Raw genomic sequence first — 19,556 nt, forward strand, 5'->3', positions numbered from 1 at the left:
ACCTACACTCCCCCAGAAAACAAACTCAAGAAGCAAGAGCAGCCCTAAAGAGAGTGTCCACAGCTTTGCAAACCCACCAAGCACACAGATGTAACCCAGATTTACCCTATTTGTTTATGTTGATGGAGGAAAGTCCACACCTTCATGGCTTAATTTTCCAATGGAGCCAAAAGTTACCAGACCCTTTGCTAATTCTAGAATGGGTGTTCCTATGTAATCAAATGACTAAAACCATTACTACAGGCCCTGAAGTAATGTCACAACTAATAATGAAAGTCAAGTATGTCACAACTGATAGTGAAAGCTCAGTTTTATCTCTTTTGGGAAAATATTTTTTCTATTATATCTGCTTCTACTATCTATTTAGAAGTAATTTTAATTCAACTCCCAACCCAGTGGCCACTCAGTGGCAGGCAATGACGGTGACATCCACTCCAGTGTCTGCCATCCCTGGAAGGTAGATCTCGTCTCCCTTATTTAATAGGCAACATTCAAGGATGGGTTTGTCATGTCCCACAATTTCTGTCTAGAACGCCACTGGGTTTTCTGGGATAGTCTTGGCGTGGTCTGGAAGTAGAAAGGCCTGGGCAATGGTAGTGCCTTTATGCAGAAACCAGGATGGGTCTACACACATCTCTGATGGTAATTTCGTCCATTGGCCCCACTGTCTGGACTTCTGGAAGAACTTGTAGAGCATCAGGTCCACAAAAAGAGTCACCAATGATTAAAACATCCCAGGGTCCATCAGCAGGCCTGCATTTACCTGTTGGTATTTGGTAAACGCCCTTATCATCAAATTGAATGGACTGGAGGCTCACCAGCACATGTTGGGTCCCTAGCTGGATGAGTTGGTAGGCCTCGGAGAGCTGGTGGCCTTCAGGGTCAGTGTCGTCAGTGACATCTCTCAGCACACATGCCCTCTGGGATGGTGGGGAGCGCGGGATAGAACAGATTGATATTTGGTATTTGGTGTCGTCGTGTGAGGCTGTCCTGTGCGAGGCCAGGAGTTTCCCAGACACAGCTGGTAGCTGGGATGATGATGGTGCCCGCTGGTGGCATTTAAACTGGGGACAATGTTTAAAATGTTCTCTGCACTCTAGGCAAGCGGAGGAGGGACATGAGGTGGAAGGGTGTCTCTTTAGAAATACTTTGTCACATTCAACTTGAATATGACTCAGTTCTCCACAGTTTCAACAGCAGATGTTGTCCTTGTTGAATGGTTTTACCTGGGCTGACACAAACACCTCCGCCACCCCTTTGCTTACCACCAAGGCCATGGTACATTCAATAGACATACGTTTAGAACAAGCCTCTATCATTTGTTCAATCTTAGGTTCAAGGTCAAGAGGGTGTGTTCTCCCTCACAGGGTTGAGAGGGAGGATCTTTTGGCATTCTGTGTTGGCATTGGAGATGACAAATTTCCACAAAAGCTCCTGTCTCACCTCCTCACAATCAACTTGTCCCTCAATACTATTTTTGAGGTGGTCTATGAATTGGATACAGTTTTCTTCTGGGCCTTGATGGATAGTAGCAAAGGTTTGCTGTGGGGTGGTCCTATCTGGGGTTTTTAGTAAAGCGGTGTTTTTAAGGTCCTCAAGGACAGGCCTCAGGATGTCTTGGGCCTGGTCCACTGGGCTTTTCATAATCACCTTCGCCACTTAATAGGTCCATTGAAAGTCTGCAAGGTTGATCCTCCTGTCCCTTATAGAGCTTTAGTAATTTTTTAAGTTGTTTTTTCCAGATTGCCTTGCAAAGGAGGAGTTCAGAAGGTGAAAGGATGACAGACATAATGTATCTCAGATCATGTGGGGTGAGGACATGTGCTTTGAATATAACTCACGAAAGATTTTTAAAATATGGGGACCCACTTCCATAGTCCTTACATGCTTTACAAGAGTTCTTTTATCTCCTCATAAGGCATAGATTTCCACTTGGAGTTCCTCCCTCTTGAGAATTCAACAGGGGCTGCCAGGATCTATCTATCCTCTCTGCAGTCTTCCAGTCCCACTCCCTACTGGCCTGCTTTTGCACCCTTGTCCAGTTATCCTCAGACTCAGTGTTAGAATCTGAGGAGTCACTCTCCTACCTGAGGGGAAGGAAGAAGTCTTGGCAGGGGTGTGGTGCCTCCAGCAAACCAGTGAGGCCCTGTGTCGTGGGCCACTGGCAGCCAAGATGGCTGCCTTCCGATTGCCATCATGTCCACTTTTGGTTCTGGTGTCGTGGGAACCAGAAGTGTCATGGCCAGTAGGTGTGGGACCTAAGATGGAAGAGGTAGATGCCGGAAGGGGAGAGGCAGGGCCTGTGCCAGAAGCGATTGTATTGGTAAGGAGGGCAGGTCCTGACGCAGGAGTCACCATTGACACGGTAGGTGGAAAGGAACACGTTGCGGGGAGGAGCCTGACAGTGGAGGAGGGGGAGAGAAGGGAGGAGAAGGGTCCTGGGCACCATTTGGGCCTATAGATGCAGATGAGGGAGCTGGGTATGAGGGAGTAGGGAATAGGGTTAGGTTAGTTCTCAGGATGGCATGATCAGTACCATCCTGAGGAGGGGACTGAGGAGGATGGGAGACAGCAGAAGATGGGTGGCTCTCCTACGCGTCTTGGCAGTTTCCATCTCCCGACCTTCCCAGAGAGGACGAGGAGTTAGGAACATGGGGGGAGGAAGGCAACAGCTGGGAAGATAAGTGGGGTGGGGAACCAAAACCTTTCCCTGAACTTTCCCAAAAGCTTTAACAGAATCATAAATTAACTGAAAAACTGGATAAAACTTCCCCACTTTATAATTTCCCTCTGTTTGCAAAAGATATCACTTCACCTGAACCCTGTCCCAAAACTGAAGTGACATAACTGATTCCCTCATAACGTTAACAAAATTTTTGAAAATAAAATGAACAAAAGCCTTTAACTTTCCCCCTGATGAACGAACTACCTGAGAAACAAGGATAGCTTTAACTTGGAGGTAGAATTCCCATTGCAGAATGGTGAGTTTGGATCCCATTCTTGCAGTCTCCCACCCACAAGATTTAAAAGGGAAAATGAAAGGATAAGGGTGACCCTAACCAAGACAACACTTACCAACTGGTGGGTCAACTAAAAGATCTTGTGGGGGTCCTGTCTGCACAATGGATCCTCGCTCCAGGAGGGTTGTTTGTCACTCCTTCGAGAGGGCCTTCTCAAAATTGAAGTCTTCCCTCCGGAAAGCGGTCACCCAAATGCGACTTAAAATCACAGTCACCACTGGAGATGCTTGCAGAGGGTCAAGAACGACGAGTGCCATGTTCAGGTGCCACTTGTAGTGGCAAGGCGAGGTGATCAGTGCCACTCCCTTCCCCACAAGCGTCCTTGGAGGGAGAACATTTGTGCAGGCACACAACAGTCACACACTCAAGCACTCAAGCAGGCAGGCGGACATGGGAGGATCTTCTTTATGGGGCTCCAGCGAGGGTTTATTAAGGTCTGGCACTGAAGGGGTCCAGGGACAGAAAACAAGGGACAGTGGAGGGTCTAGGGTATAAATATGCGAAAGAGAGGGTGGAGCAAAGCATTAGGGCCAATCAGCTGTGAGCATAGGGGCACTACAAAGGGCAGGAACCAATAGGGAGTGCCAGGGTGGACAGGCAGGGTTACATTAACCAATGGGGAAACAGGGAGTGGGGATATATTGTAGAACCAGACCATATAGGGGTAAAAAGGGTAGGGACAGCAACGGGCCAATGGGGAAATACAGAACTGGGATAAATTAGCATAGTGCTGCAGAGCACCATGGGGGAAGCCTTCTGTTTCACCCTAACCTATTGGAGATGCCCGGAGCCTATGGCACATCCCTCCAGGGCATTGCCACTGCCCTTTTCCTAATAGGCTCATGGGCCTCCACAAATATTTTATTTCCAATTTCCAAAACAGTGAGCATGAGTAAAAAAAAGGTGATGCCAGGGAAATGAAGTAAAACAACCTCTGGTTTGCATATTTCCAAGGTCAAAGTTCAGAGATCTCCCTATCTCCCTTAATCTAACTATTTGGGATATAGTGGATGATCCTCTTGTTGATAGTTCTTAGAGAACCTTAGAAGACTGGAAAAATGTGATTCACCATCTGCATTTTACTATTAGTTCTCTTTATCCTTTAATTCATTATCTGTTTGTATGTTAGCAGCATGACAAACACCTAGATAGAGTGAGCTCATTCCACTCATTACTGGTTTTGGGTATGATAGTGGTCCATAGGTCAGTGCAATAATAAGTTTGGGGTGACTGAGTTACAGCAGAAGATAAATGGCAGATCTGGGGCAGTTCTGAGTCTGTCACACTGTGTGGGTAACAAACTTGACTCTTTTTACGAGGTAGACTTTCTTCAGGTCACCTGCACACTGGCACTTGGCAAGGTGAAGTGAAGAACTAGTGACGTTTGGGAAGCTAACTCAGGGACCCTGTACTGCCTGGACACCAGATTCTGCTAATCTGTTCCTCTAAGTGACAGCAACTAAGTAGTGATGCTGCTAAAATTCTCCATGTGAGGCCTGCAGGAGCCCAACCCCTGCAGCTGTGTCCTACCAACATTACATTGGCATTGCCTTTGTTTCCAGTGGCTCTCACTTCACCCCTGTGTAAGAAGGTAAGAGCTGATGCTCAATGACAACACCTGACCAGAAATATGGGACTCATGAACCTCACTGAAACTGCTTTATAGAAACCAATGAAGCAGGTAAACAATCAGTCACTCCAAAACCTCCTCATGGCCTGTCTGTGGGATTTGCTGCTCTATAACTAATACCACATCATGAATGAAATTGGATTAAATTATATGAATGCTGTAAGGAGGTCCAAAATCCATAAAATGAAAATCTCAGTGAGATGGCGGGCTACAATTTTGCGTTTTATTCAGTACAGTGCAAGTCCTTAATTCATGGGGAGTCATATGTCACACCTCTTCCTGTGCCTTTTGCAGATAAGGAAAATGTGAGACAAAAACTTCCCTGTTTAATGCACCCTGTAAGGTGAGAAGGAAAGAAGTATTGGGCCAAAAGCCAGAATTTTTAAGAGTATATCTTCCAAAGACTGTTGCTAATATTTCCACAAGGCACCATGGTCATTACTGAGTTAGACTTTTCATCCTTCTGCCAATGAAGAGAAATCCAGTCTCCAAAGTGACATATCTAAGTCAGTTCCCTCTGCATGCCTGCGGCGTTCTGCTGTTTCTCCCAGGTCCAGAGCATCCTCCGCGCCCAGCGGGGCACGGCGGCTCCTCTGGTCCTGGTCCTGCCGCTGCTCCTGGGCTCTGCGGCTCCGGGAAGGTGGGTTGGCCACCTCTACTGCTGCGTGCGAGGGACCTCGATAAAGGGGGTGAAGGAAGGACCAAATTCTCCGCGGCAGGAGCTGAGAGCATTTTATTGCTGTGCTCCCAATTCCTGCGTTGGACAATATGGCCACCCGGCCTCGGTTGCATGGGGGTTTTATAGGGGGTTGAGCGGGAGGTGTCACGGGGTCTGGGGAAGCCAATAGGGATGCAGTAGGGGATGGCACCAGGGCCCGGGGTGGTCCTGGGGCGCTCCTGGGGCATGGCGTGGCCCAGGGGAACCAATAGGGGCACAGCAGGGGCGGCACCAGGGGTCCGGGGTGGCCCCGGCCACGGGGCACAGGTAACAGCAGGAAAGGACCCACAGGAAGAGACAGGGGGGATGGGAGCCGGGCTACATGGTAGAGCAGCTCGGGGACTGGGTACTGCGGCGGGGGGGGGAAACCAGGGGATACATGTGGGTACACAGAACTTGCTAAGACACACTAGAACCCCGACCTAAACCCAAAGTCCGGGATGCAACACATGCCAAACTGAAATTTCCAATTACACAATCTGCACCTCTAAATCTAAGCAGCAAACTGAGGATAACCAAGGTATCCTGAACCCAGCACTACTCTTGGCTCCTCTACAGCTGATTACTTCTAGGATGCAGCATATGTTCTGTGTGCCTCTCAGGACTGCTCTGTGTGCAGCATAAACACCTAGGTGCTCCTCCATGTGGTATCTTGGGTGTTCCTGGAAGCTCTGAGACCATTACTCTCACTGGATGGGCCTTGGAAATTACGCTATTGCTATTTTTTTCCAGAAGAACAGTCCATAATTTGAAGTAAAACCTGATCATGTCTGCATTTTACACCAAGCACTTCATTCAGATGGGCTGTTACACCAGTGTTTTGCACTCAAAGCTCTGCATCCTGTCACATCTGCGCAGCTAGTCAGCATTCACCGGATGCTCACCAACTTCCACTACATCTTCTGAGGATAAGGGATGCTAAGCCAGGAGCAGTGCCAAGCCCTTCTGCTGACCCTGGGGTCGCAGAAGTTCATGTCTCACTGTTCTTCATCTGGCACCAATGTCTCCTTAAAGTTGAAAATAAAATTTACAACAGTTGTAACTGTGGTGCAAAGTTTAAAAAATATGTGAGTTAGCTTCTCAAGTCATTGCATCAGACACAACAATATGGAGCTGCAGGAAGATTAGGAGACCTCTCTTCAAATCAGGAAACATAGCAGGCAGCCACTTGTTTGTTCCTGAGCACCATAATGCATTAACAGAGGGTCCTAAAATTGCCTATCTCCAAATTCTCAGTGACAGAGCAGTCCAGTTTACTTAAAGTATCAGCTGAGATGCTCAGATTTGACAAGAAATTTCTTGCTTTCATAGATCTAAAATAAATACAACTTTACAATGTAGACATAAATCTAACTTTAATGAACATTTTTTCTATTAATTCCCTTTTGTTTGGCAAACAAAAAAATTATTAGAAGAGAACCTTGCCAGCTGAAGAAAGTATTGGCTTGCCTTGGTGCTGCCAAGCAGTTTTATTTGTAATTTTCAAGGACATTTGAACAAAAAAGGAGTAGATCGCCACAAGTTAAATTTAGTTTTATAGTCAGTGTCCCTGCTTGCAGTCTAACACTGCACTCATTAGTTTCAGTGTCTGTAATTAAAAATTGCAGGGCATATGCACAGAATATTACTAGCTTTCCTTGATGAGTTCTGAACACTGAGTTCTTGATGAGTTAAAGGTTCACAGAACTGGCTTTTCCTATGCTTTGTTTTGCCTAATGTCAGATTTTGTCTGAAAACTTTTTTTAGCTTAACACACACATTAGTGATCACAGAAAGCTGTACTGGCATGGCAAAGATATATAGGTAGTGTTTCAAACTCCTGTGTCTCTACCTGAGAGCTCAGTGTTGCTTCAGGGTTAATTTTGTTGTGTCCAGCAAAAACAAGAGAGCTCAGAGGGGGCTTGGGAATAAGACAGAGTTGAGTGTTCAGAGCTGGGTACCAAGGAGACTGAAAGTGGGTGGTGGTGGAGGTTAGCAGACAGAGGCAGACATTGTCAGTAGAGGCTTTTCAGCATACATTGACCAATTATCAGATATTAGACTTGTGCTGGGGTATGCCACATTTGTCTCTTGGTTTGAACGACTTCTGTTACTCCTGGACAAACAGCTTTGTAACTGTCCTGACTCTGAGATGCTGTCGTGGTTTGACATGGAAGTGAATTTTTTCCAGGAAGTTGGGTCAAACCAATCAGTGGTCAGGTTTGGATATTGGCACCTGGAGTGACCACTGAAAGTATGGACACACCTCTGAGAACACAGGGGGTTAAAAGCAAGAACTCCCAGGGGAACTGTCTCTTTTTTGTTCCGGTTGTCAGAGAGTGCAGACCTCCCCTGCCCAGCTACGGGCTGGGTGGGGGAGGGGAAGCCACACGGCCTTGTCCAGGTAGGCCGAGGGGCTGAGGGTCGGGAACCGAGCCAGCTCCTGGACGGAAGGGTGGAGAGAAGCGGAGATGTCTTTGTTCCCCCCCCCCGCCCCCCCCAGAGGGAAAGTGACAGAGAGCCTGGCGGCACCTGGAAATTTGCCGGCAGAGGAGAAGGAGAAGGGGGGGAATGTCCAGCGTGGGAGACGGAACGCTGGACCGAGATATCAGCCGTCCCAGGAGTCTGAACTTTTAACCCTTTACAGGAAATGAGGGCTTTGTAAAATATTACTCCTCCTTGATTTGTAGTGGAAGAGAGATAGTCCGGGACCTGAGATGTTAGAAGAAGAAATATTTAGGTGGGAGGAGATGATGGAGTAGCTTTTGGCTGGACTTTTCTTGTTAGCCATGGACTGAACCAAAATCTCCTGCAATAGAGACTGCATTTTAAGGGGATGCAGTGGTGACTCAAGGAGACCTGCTTCAGCTTCTAACCACACAGGAATGGCAAGAACAGAAGAAAGCTGAGGAGGGAATGGTGATGTCCTCTGTCTTCGGGAAAGAAGATGAGTTCTGTTCTTGGACCCTTGGCCCCAGGGGAAAATGGGGGGGACGGTAGTCCCAAGATGAGAAGCTGAACTGTTGTATCTTTGGGTCTGTGGCAAAGCATCCTTAAAGGAGCCCTATGAGCAGTCTGTCCATGCACGGTGGTGAGAGCACTGTGACATGGAAAGGAGAGTGTCACACTGGCAGATTTTCTCCGGGCGGTTGCCATGTGTGACAGGGAAACACAGGAGGTGGCGACTGTGTTTCCTGGGGGGTCTGTGGTGCAAGAGAGACTTCTCTCTCCCTTGATAGTTTGCGTATTGATTATCTGAAGGGTGGTAATTTGATCAGGAATCCCAGGTGATGTTTCATGGTGGGTGTTTTTGGAAATTGGGAGGAGGAGGGGTGTTTTAAAAGGTCTTCATCCTGGATTTAGTTTATGTGTTTTCTGTATTAGTAGTAGTTTAATAAAGTTTTTCCCTTTTGTTATTAAGCTTGGGCCTGCTCTGCTCTGTTCCTGATAACATCTCACAGCATTTATTTAGGGAAGGTGCATTTTCATGGGGGCGCTGGCATTGTGCCAGTGTCAAACCATGACAGATGTCCCAGGTGGAAGGGTTGACAGGTGTGATTTAGGTTGAGCTGCAGTAGCCAGACTTTAGCTGGTCCTGGAACAAGGTGCAAGAGCAGGTGCATGGACTGCATTTAATTCTCCTCTCCTTGGGTAGCTCAACCATTATGCTCCTAGGAAAGGACCCTGTTGTGGTCGATTGCATGTGGGATCTCCATGTCCTAACGTTTAACCAGGTGACTGCAGGAGTAGTGAAAGAAGCGTCCAACTGCCTGACTCATGAAGTACTGCATATAGTGCCCTGCTGATGAGCTGATAAGCACCTCTGATGAAGAACAAACAAAAAAAACAGAGGTGACCGGACACTGGACCTGGGAGAAAGGAGCTTGGTTTGCATGTTCAATCAATTTTCTCCCTATGTTGTTCCATTGGCAGTAAGCTGTGCGAGAGAAATCCTATCAGTGTCCTCAGACTGACTGCTGAGGCAAAGGGTTCATGCATGAAAAGCTTCAGCAGCTGAGACAAATGTTAATCTCATACTCACAGGCAGACTGTTCAGAGGATAGGAAGTTTGTCTGGTCCTGACACAAAGCACACACTGCCTCACTGGGGGTTCCGCATGTGGCTGTAAGCCCAGGATATGCACACTTATATCAAACAGTTAATGGAAGACAACAGCAAAGCTTAATGAGCTTTCCACATCTTTTCTTGAAAGCACCTGCATTTTTAAAAAGAAATTCTCATATTTTTATGGAAATATTTCTGAAGATTTCTTCAGTCAAGCTCTAGGTTTCCATGTAAGTTCAAGGTAACGATATTTGCCAGCTGTGTAGTTGCAATATCTACAGAGGAACATTGAAGATCTATGTTAGTTTGGGACTCAAAAAAAGTAATTCATTATGCATAATGGTGATGTTGGCAGTGCATGCCAAATGGTTAAATCTAATGTAGCATACAGTTCCAGTAAGGCACAACAAAATTAATCTATCCCTTCCCACCAGGAGATTTAAACAAAAGCAATGGGGAAGGAGATGCATGGAAAAAAACTGGAATTCATTAATGAAATGAAGACATGTAAAATAATTAGGCTTATAACAATAAATTAGAGGACTAAATTAACCCTTTTATTTTCTGTCCAATATGTACAAGTCAAAACCCTAGCACTGAGTGTTATGTAAATGAAACTTTAATTGTCTTCCAATTTTCTTCCATGGAGGGGATGAACAAGAAGATCAAAACAAAGCCACTAATTCCTTTGAATAACTTTATTCTGGTTTGCAGAAACTGCCCATGGTGACTGTTTGCATTCAAAGCCACACTTCGGATCTCCAGTGGGAAATTGCAAATGAATGAATTAACTCAAAGAATAAAAGAGAAATAGTTGCCACTAAACTGGTGTACACTAATTTGTGTAACTAATAATATTGAAATTAAGGGACCAACATAAATTAATGGAGGTATAGGGCTTTCTCTTGCTTTATAGGATATGCTAGTTAGAAGGCACCATTTTCTTTCCTACATAAGTCCTGTTTTCCCAGTAACACAGGTATATATTTTAAACTACTCTATGCCTTAACAGATGCTGCTTACTTTAAGGTGTAAAGGAAAGACAAATGTTTCAAAATTCACTACACTCATTCAGGATAAGAAATAACCCAGAAACACAGATCTTTGAATAAATCAAGTAATCAAGAAATTTCCTGGTCTTCTGTACTTTATTTTTTTTTTAATTTAGCTGAAAACAACAAGGAACTTCCCCTCTATTTTCTGCTTACAGCTGTCAGCTCTGTTCTGGAGGAAAGAAACTCTAAGCACCCAGCAGTACTTAGGGGATGAGGTGAATTCAGGGCACAGGGGAGTTTTGGGAGAAGCTCTGCAATGACTGCAACTCTGAGGAGCACAGGACTCCCACCCATAGGGCTCATTCCAACTCCACCTATGTGGACCAGGAGTGTAGTCTGCCTATAGCATTTCCTGGATGTGAGCAATGAGTCATGGATGTCACATGCTAGCCTTTTATCCCACTGAGTACCCAAAGCTGGAGCACTGGAATGTTTTGAAACTCATGTGAGAATTTACGGGACTATCAAGTGTATAACACAGCATCAAAAGCCTAAATTGATATGCTGAGAACCTGACACTTCCTTTTCCAAAATGACTCTGCCAGCACTTAGAATGGGAGACAAGGTTGGCAGACAGCAGGAATATCACAAGAGGCAGTCTTGCAGGCAACATGCATCTAGGACCCCAAGGCAAATGTATCATACCAAACTTGGCAGCAAGTCCATATCCCAAAATGGAATTAGGATTCATAAGGCCTCAGGCAAGCAGCTGCAACAGCAGGACAGGTGACTGCACCCAGCATCCCACCACAGCAGAACCAATGCAGTAGTGCATGGCACACCAGAATTCAGGTAGACAGGGCTGGTAAGTACCTAAAATGAAGCACTGCCAATGTCTTTTTTTAAGTATTACTGTTACTGAAGAAGGAAGGTATGGGGAGCTATTTAAGTAGCTTTGGTCTGAGCTAGCTGAAGCTCATTATCTTGTTCAGGAGATCCTCATGCTCTGTTCTGATCATGCCTATTTCCAATGCTCAACCTGTTGCTCCAAAGAATTTCTGCACAGGGAAATGGCACAGGGAAAAGCAATGATCTTGTCCAGACTGGGGTAAGCTGAAATCTTCTCTTTGAGTTGTTTGTTCCACTTCAGGATTTCCCTTCTACCATCACAAACATTTTAGGGCTCTGATTCTTCTCAATCCAGTATCCTTGTACCTTCTCAATCCAGTATCCTTGTACCTTCACTGACTTTAAAGAAACATTTAACTTAAAGTGCCTAGATTTTGATGTCTGAGGTAGGAGGCAAGGACATACTGATTTTGTTATGGCAATGTTTTCTTGGAAAGCCCTGAATGCAGTACAACAGGTATTGTCACTGTTTAGTGCATCTCTCTTAGTAATAGTGGTGCATTTCTCTCTGTCCTGTCCATCCACTTATCAAGCTGCCTAAATGAGGAATACCCGTACAGCTGATGAATTGGCTTTGGTGATATTGCTTCAGAGTTAGGTGGCAAGAGTTAAAATGAATGGACTCCAATGTAATTCCTTAGGTACTATGTTAGGGCCACGTGTTTCATGGGGTTGGTGGTCAGAGACAGGGACAACACACACACCTCAAAACTTCATGCAACAAACGGCCTGTTTTATTGTCCAAACTTAGTGTATATATAGGGAATTTGAAGCATCCTGGTCTCAACTGCTGATTGATCTGATCACCACACAGCCCAGCTTCTGAACAGTGAGATGTCTGCAGCTTAGGATGGATAGGTGAAGTCCTGTGGCCGCCCTGGACCTTGGTCCTGCAGGGAAGCCCACTGCTGGCCGGTCGGCAGGAGCCCAGATAGCGATGAGGATTAATCCACCAAATGACAGGACGACACCCAGAGCGCTGTTGTTCTCGAGGGTTTATTGCAGGTTCAGCAGGGGTAGAGGAAGGCAGGAAAAGGCAGGGAAGATGCAGGGAGACCACCTTTCGAGAGGGAAGCTGACACTGAGAGCCTCCTTCAGAGGAGGGGTCAGGAATTATAACCGGGGAAGGAGAGGCGGGGTCAGGGTACATAGGGGCCAATGGGATAGGGGCTCATGGGAGGAGTAGGAATGGGGTGATCCAGTGGGAGAGAGGGGAAGGAGTAGTTTCGGGGAGAGAACCAATCACAGTACATATAACTAGGAACTTTCCAGAACTGGGGATGGTACAACTGGTTGATAGACATTAACAGGGGAGGGTACAACTAGTGATAGACATGAGGGAAGGAGGGAATCCTAGGACAATGCTTTTCCTTAGACCATTGTAGTGTCCCAGGGCATTCCTGGTGGATCCCCCCCAGGACCACCTCCCACAAAGTCCCTGTGCAGATTTAAATCCAACCTATCCTTGCCCACCCAAGGACTGTAATGCTACAACTCACCCTTTGAGTTATATAAAAAAAATATAAAAGTGTTCTTTGTTACCTGATAGGATGACAAAGACAACATGAGTGTTTTACTCAAATTGACAAACTTAGCTTTCTCAGTTAGCGATGTTTCTCATGTATCACTGGAGATGCAGCACTCAAAACTAGAAGCTGTTAAGTGAGAACTCAGGCTAGCTTGTCAGAGGCAATTTGCTTAGAAGTTACAAAGTTAGAAATTAATACTAAAACCAAGCAACCATTTAACCCTTAGAACTCTTAGAAGATCCCAGCTACTTGGAAAAGAATTTGTAAACAGGAAAAACAATTTTCAGGAGCCTACCCTCTCAGCCCCCCCAAATCACCAGGCCAGCCCAGATATATGGAGCCTTGAGGGAAGGCATGTCAGGAGATGGGCACAGGTACAAAAGAGGCTCCAATTCCCAATGTGGTTCTCCAAGCTTGTTTAATCCATGAGATGGAGGGGAAAAGACAGCCCGAACGGGAAGGATCATGGCCTTATCTAGGCTCTGGACAGGTAGGGCTTTCTGGCTCTCGGCCAACCCCAGGGGAGCAGAAAGGAAGGGACCCTGTTTATGTGATTCTAGTCACAGTGGTCCCCGAAAGGGAGGAAAGTACAGCCCAAGTGCACTGTAACACAATTTGTCCTTTTTTTTTGTGAATTGATTGAAAGACGTGAGAAAAATATGAGAACATGAGAACACTCAAAACCTTTGTGAGGGGTGTACATCTCTTCTTCCTCTTCTTCCCCTTTTGTGATGCGCTCGATGTTGTGTGCTTGACGGGGGCGTGACACCTCCTCCGGGGCCCTGAACTTCCTAAGCAGTCACTGGTGGATCAGCGTAGAAACTGCGAGATGAAAAATAAATAAATTATTACATCATAAAAGTAGTGAAATATAAGTGTCCATAATTCAAATATGGAACAGGGGTAAGGACCTCAAACAAGGGCAGGGCAGTGGTTTTTAAAGGGATAGGACAAGGGTGGAGTTTAGAGTTGGGGACCAATAGCAAAGAGACTGGGGAGGAACACAAAGTGGGGATTACAATGTTCAAACCAATAAGGAGTTACAGGGGAGGGGAACAGTTTAAACAAACTAATGGGGTGTCAAGGATTAAGGGTTTTCCAGGGTTGGGGGTTGGTCCAAGGTAGGATTGATAACTAAGAAGAAGGATGGGCAGAGAATAATGAGGAAGAAGGGGCATGTTTAGGATACAATAGACAACTAGGACTAAACCAATGCCTCAGAGAGAAGGGTAGGGAGTGTACAGAACAAACCACTGAGAATAACAGTACAACAAAAACACACCGCAACACCCTCTTTCTTCATTCCAGCAATTTTAACAAGAACAAAATAGGTACTTTTGAACAAAATCAATCAGATGAAACATACTACTGCCTATATGCTTTGCTATCACCCAGGGTCTACCATTGCTGAGGGGCCTCTTTCTCACAATAAGGACTTGGAGGGCTTCTTCCAGACAAAGTCTCCACATTTATCTCAAAGGAAAGCTGTTTAGCTTTTGCAAAGCCAAATTAGCTAGTCAAAGTGACTTTATTTCATCTTTCTTGTACAGAAACACTTGGTTTTGATAACTTTACCTGCCAGTCAAAGCCATAGCCTGGCCAGGGCTATGACCTAGTGTCACAATCCACTGGTACAAGTGGGAGTCGTGATGGTTCATTTACTGATCCCAAAAGTGCAAAAGACAAACAGCAGGGGACTATTGGTTTAATCACAACAAATGCACCTTTTATTGAGTGCCCACAGCAAATGTGATAGAAGGATTAGAAAGGAAATGAAGGAGAGAGAGAGAGAGAGAGATAGAGAGAGAGAGAGAGAGAAAGAGGGGAACGGGGATGTAGCTACCAACAGAGAGACGAAATCCTCATGGTCCAGCCAATAGATCAGTTGTGTCCATCAGGGAGAGTCTCAGAGTCTCTGGTTAACTCAGGGGTCTTTTATAGTCCTCTGCCGAGGGGGGGAACCAGTAAAAGACAATGGAGAAATGAGTCTATTGAAAAATGGGTACAGACAGTCCAAAGCAGGGCAAGTTAATTTCAGCAGTGAGTGAGACCCATTGTTTTCTTGGCCGAGTAAACACACCTGCAGGAAACACTTGGCAAACATCCTGCTTCAGTGAGGCTAGCGCCCTTGTGTTAGGATTATAGGAGTCTCAGTCTCAGTCCTTGGGAGGGAGCTTCAATCCCTGTCTGTCTGGTGGTCGTGAGGCAGATGAGGGATCTTCCATGGGAGATCACCAAAGTTACCCCAGAAAGTTCATTTGGCCAAGAGGTGGGAAAATTCATGGGTTATTGTGATGAGCAGGGATCGTGAAGCAGGTGTAAGCCTACAGAGCAAGCCGCTCCTTGCCAGGCCCTGCTCAAAGCAGTGTAGTGTGGCAACACAGCAAACACACCTGCAAACAATCACTTGGTGAGCATCCACCTCAACCAGGCCAGAACTCCAGTTGGGGTCTTCAGGATCTTAGTCTCTGCCATTGCAACAGTCGTGAGGCAAAAATGAGGGGAACTTCTGACCGTCTCTTACACCTAGTCTGCGAAGGCATGATGGAACACACCTCCCAACAGTAAAGGCCACAGCTTGGCCAAAGCTGAGACCCAGACTGGGTGGGCTTCCCTTTCATATCCTCAAATAAAATCTTTCAGTAATAACTTACGGAACAGGTGGTTTGCTATCTATTCTCAGCTAAACAATCAATGATGCTATAAAGACCCTATAAGCAACTATAACTACATACACATGTAAATAAATCTCTTGAAAGCACCATTTAGCCTCCCATTATAAATAAACCAATCTAAAACTATACACCCAGATAGTCTGTAGTACTATAGAACAGAGATAACAAAAGTGAATCACTTTGACATCTAAAGGACACTTACAAAGTTGTCTCTTGAGGCAGGAAGGAATCTAAATTATTTATTTTAGATTTTGAAATCCTGTAACCAAAATGGTAAGATTTTTGGGAGAGGAAAAAAGAATCTCAGGTTGTTGGAGTAAATATGATGTTTGCAGAGTGTACAAAAGCAAAACCAATAAGCATTCTACAGCAAGTCTTAACTCATATTCTGTAAACAGTAGCCCATATTTGAAATATTGACTTAACACTTTTATAGTGACTGCAATAGGGCTAGTTAACAAAGACATGACATATGAATCGGTTTCAACCCCAGCACATTCAAATGCTGCAGTCTTCCCTTTTGAGGAAGGGGCTGTTAAACTAGCCCTATCCTTTCTTTCACTCAGCATCAGTTTATTAGTCTGTAGGGTACGAGAACTTTGGTAGAGTTAGAGCAGTAACAGGCAAGGCAGCTGTGAGGTTTTGCTAGGTATGTGGACTAAGAACCCGGCACTGCCTTCTTTGGTATCATTTGGTCCTCCCACAGCCCTGGGAAACTTGCAATTGATGGTCAGAGATGTAGGAAGGCTTGGAGAGGCTCCAGTGGTGGCAGGATTTGGTAGGGCTGCTGGCAGCCAAGCAGCTGCAGCATTCTCACAGTGTTATGCAGGACAACAATGGTTCTGGCTTTCTTTGATGGTATTTCTTGTGTTCCTTGACAGCGTATATTACAGGGAAGCCTGTAGCTCCGGCAGAGGTGGTGCGGTAGGGATAGTGGCCCTGCTTCTAGGTATGATGTCTGCAGGAGCACCTGGTGATGTAATTCCCAGACTCTCCCATGGAGGCAGGGTTGGGGGTGGGGCCACATCCACTAGAGGCAAAGCCATGCTCCACAGAGGTTGGACTGGGGGTGGGGAGGCGGAGCCCCACCCCCCCAAATAGGTTTGGAGCTGGGCCATTTGGTCTCAGAAGGAGGCTGTCTTAGCGCTTCCATGGTGATAGGAGGTGTGGGCTGCTCTGGTGCAAATGGTGGTGGGGCAGTTGCTGTATCTGCATGGCGTGGCACCATGGCTGTGGGATTCTCACCCAACTGATGGTGCAGGGAGGTGCCGGAGCGGCCGCCTCGTGGTCTGGCCACACAGAGCAGGGCAGTGCAGTGTACCCACCCACACCAACAACATGGTCCCACCCAGCACAGCAGCCCAGTGCAGGCAGTGCGTGGGCGGCCCCAGGGACCACGTGGCACTGTGGGATGGTCCTGGGGTGCTTGGCTGCTGCGGTGGCACAGCCTAACCCGGGATGATAGCTCAGGGTGGCTGGAAGGGGACTCAGCCCAGCACAGCGGTGCTGGGTGGGTGCCATGGCTGTGTTGGCTTCTGCCCTGCCATGCACTGACTCATGTGGCTGAATAGCGCAATCTAGCATGCCACCCATGCAAGCACCAGCAGCCGCCGACTGCAAGCAGCAAGCGGACTGTCTATGCCAGCTGTACCCCTGCTGCTTTCCAAGGCTGCACCAGTGGCCGGGGAACTGCCTGCACATGCTGAGGTATCAGCACCACGTGGGCTCTTGCCGCCTGCTGGGATTCAGCTGTCCTTCCTGGCCCCGCTGCTCATGTGGCTGTTGCTCCTGCACGTGATGCCTTTTCAGTGCTGTATGGCACAACGCAGCTGCTTTTCCCAGCACCCAGTCCTCACTATGCGTCTTGGTTTTTATCTGTATTATTAAGTTCAATATTTGTTTCCAAGGTCTTAGGATTTTAACTGCACTATTGTCACCCTTGTAAGCTGCATCCATTATATATTTACCAGTCTGTGTGTCTATTTAATGCATTCTCTTTGGTAGGTTCCAATCCTCTATTTCTAGTTCAGATTATTAAATCTAATAAATTCTCTTCTTCAAAATCTATGTCCTGTTCCCTTAGAAAGTTACTCCATACCTGCATCGCTGGATGTTCTTCCACAGAGATGGATTCTACTATGTTTTCCAGTGGAGTTTTTCTTCTATTTAAAATGGGTATATACAAAGGAAATACAGATTTTTTTTAATCAGCTTTCTGCCACAAAACAGCTCTGCTCACTGTATAATTTGGGTGGGTCTCCATGCACGCCTCTGGTCATTTCCAGCTTTTTGCTGGTCTGGCTGCTCTCCACGGACGTCATCACATGGTACGTTAAGGCCACGTGTCTCATGGGGCCAGTAGTCAAAGACAGGGACAACACACACACCTCAAAGCTTCATGCAACAAACAGCCTGTTTTATTGTCCAAACCTAGTATATACAGGGAGTTTGAAACACCCTGATCTCAACTGCTGATTGATTTGATCCCCACACAGCTGAACAGTGAGATGTCTGCTGCTTAGGATGGAATGTGATAGGTGCAGTCCCTGTGTAAATTTAAATCCAAACTATCCATGCCCACCCAGGGACTGTAATGCTACATGTAGGTACTCACTTCGTTCATTGTACTTGATTAAGCAGATATTTAAAATATAAATTTGAAAACAATATATTTATTTCATATTTATTGAGTGATGGTGGCATATCATTAAACTGGATCTGTGCCCTCTGCATAAATAATCTAATGGGTACTCCAAAGCTGGTGACTAGAAAATTCAAGAATATAGAGGTTAAAATTGCTAGGTCATAGACGCAGCCAGAAGTCCTCTTCATCTGGAAAACTATTTGACTACTCTTCATTTTTAAGGTACAACTCAACCTCTTAATTGCAAAGATTTGCCAAGATGGGCATGATATATCAAAGATAACAGTGACACTTTCGTAAAGATACCCTATTTTAGAAGAAAATAATAGTCTTACAGAGATGACTCAAGGTAATAGAAGTGTAGAGGTGAACACTGGTGAAAAATCTCAGAAAGATTAAAGAGCATGCCTCTAAAAATACTACATAGATGACAGCTCAGCTGAAGTGCCTCTACACCAATGGATGCAGTTGTGGGTAACAATCAGGAGGAGCTGGAAGTCACTGTGCTGCTAAAAGGATATGAACTAGTTATCATCTCTGAAAGATGGTGGGATGAATCTTGTGATGAGTGTGGCTACCGATGGCTACAGGCTGTTCATAAGGGATTGCGCTCTACATCAAGAAATGAATGGAATATGAAGGGGTCTCTCTGAAGAACAGCTGCAAACAGATCGAGAATTTTTGTGTGAGAATCAGAGAATGAGGTAACAGAAGGAAGCTTTTGGATTGTGCCTTTTACAGGCCCCCTGATCACTGAGAATCTATTGACTACAAAATCTTGCTCCAGCTATGGGAGGCATCATGCTCACAGGACCTTGTTCTGCTGGGGAACTTCAACCCCCAACATCTCTGGTGAGCTGTAGGCAATCCAGGGGACTGCTGGAATGCAGGGAGGATAACTTCTTAAGACAGGTAGTTCACAGCCCTGCAGAGGGGATCTGTTACTGAACCTGAGGGTCACCAGTGCAAGTGAGCTTATGGGTGACATTGAGGTAGGAGGCAACCAGAGCTGCAGTGGAAATGCAGTGAATTAGTGCAGTGAACTGGTGCAGTGTCTGCATGAGTGGACAAGTGAAAACCTATGGATGATGTTTATCTGGATTTCTGTAATGTCTTTGACAGGGTCCCACCCAACATTCTGAAGTCCAAACTGAATCCAAACAGATTTCAAGGGTGTACTTGTTGGTGTATAAGGAATTGGATCAATGGACAGAGCCAGAGAGTTGTGAAAAATACGCTTTCAAATGAAGATCAGTGACAAGTAGTATCCCTAAGGTATCTATACTGGACCCAGGATTGTTTAATATTTTCATCAGTGATACTGTGGGGTCGAGTGCACCCTCAGCAGATTTGCAGATGACCCCAAGCTGCATGGTGCTATTGGCACACCTG

The 19,556-nt window shown here is 45.9% G+C and overlaps 1 long non-coding RNA gene across 4 annotated transcripts in view; it reads right to left on the bottom strand.

Moving 5' to 3' along the window:
• Nucleotides 1-12,296: 12,296 nt before the first annotated feature.
• Nucleotides 12,297-19,556, bottom strand: part of LOC128822630 (uncharacterized) — a 52,980-nt gene continuing 45,720 nt past the window's right edge. For 3 of the 4 annotated variants that reach the window (XR_008441528.1, XR_008441531.1, XR_008441530.1), the window contains 2 exons: nt 14,689-14,790; nt 12,297-13,667 (listed from right to left, as the gene is read on the bottom strand). This is a non-coding gene — a long non-coding RNA (uncharacterized LOC128822630). The remainder of the gene's footprint in view (nt 13,668-14,688; nt 14,791-19,556) is intronic. The other variant, XR_008441529.1, reaches the window with a different exon arrangement.

Source organism: Vidua macroura, chromosome Z (genome assembly GCF_024509145.1).
Source record: "Vidua macroura isolate BioBank_ID:100142 chromosome Z, ASM2450914v1, whole genome shotgun sequence".
Lineage (NCBI taxonomy): Eukaryota > Metazoa > Chordata > Aves > Passeriformes > Viduidae > Vidua > Vidua macroura.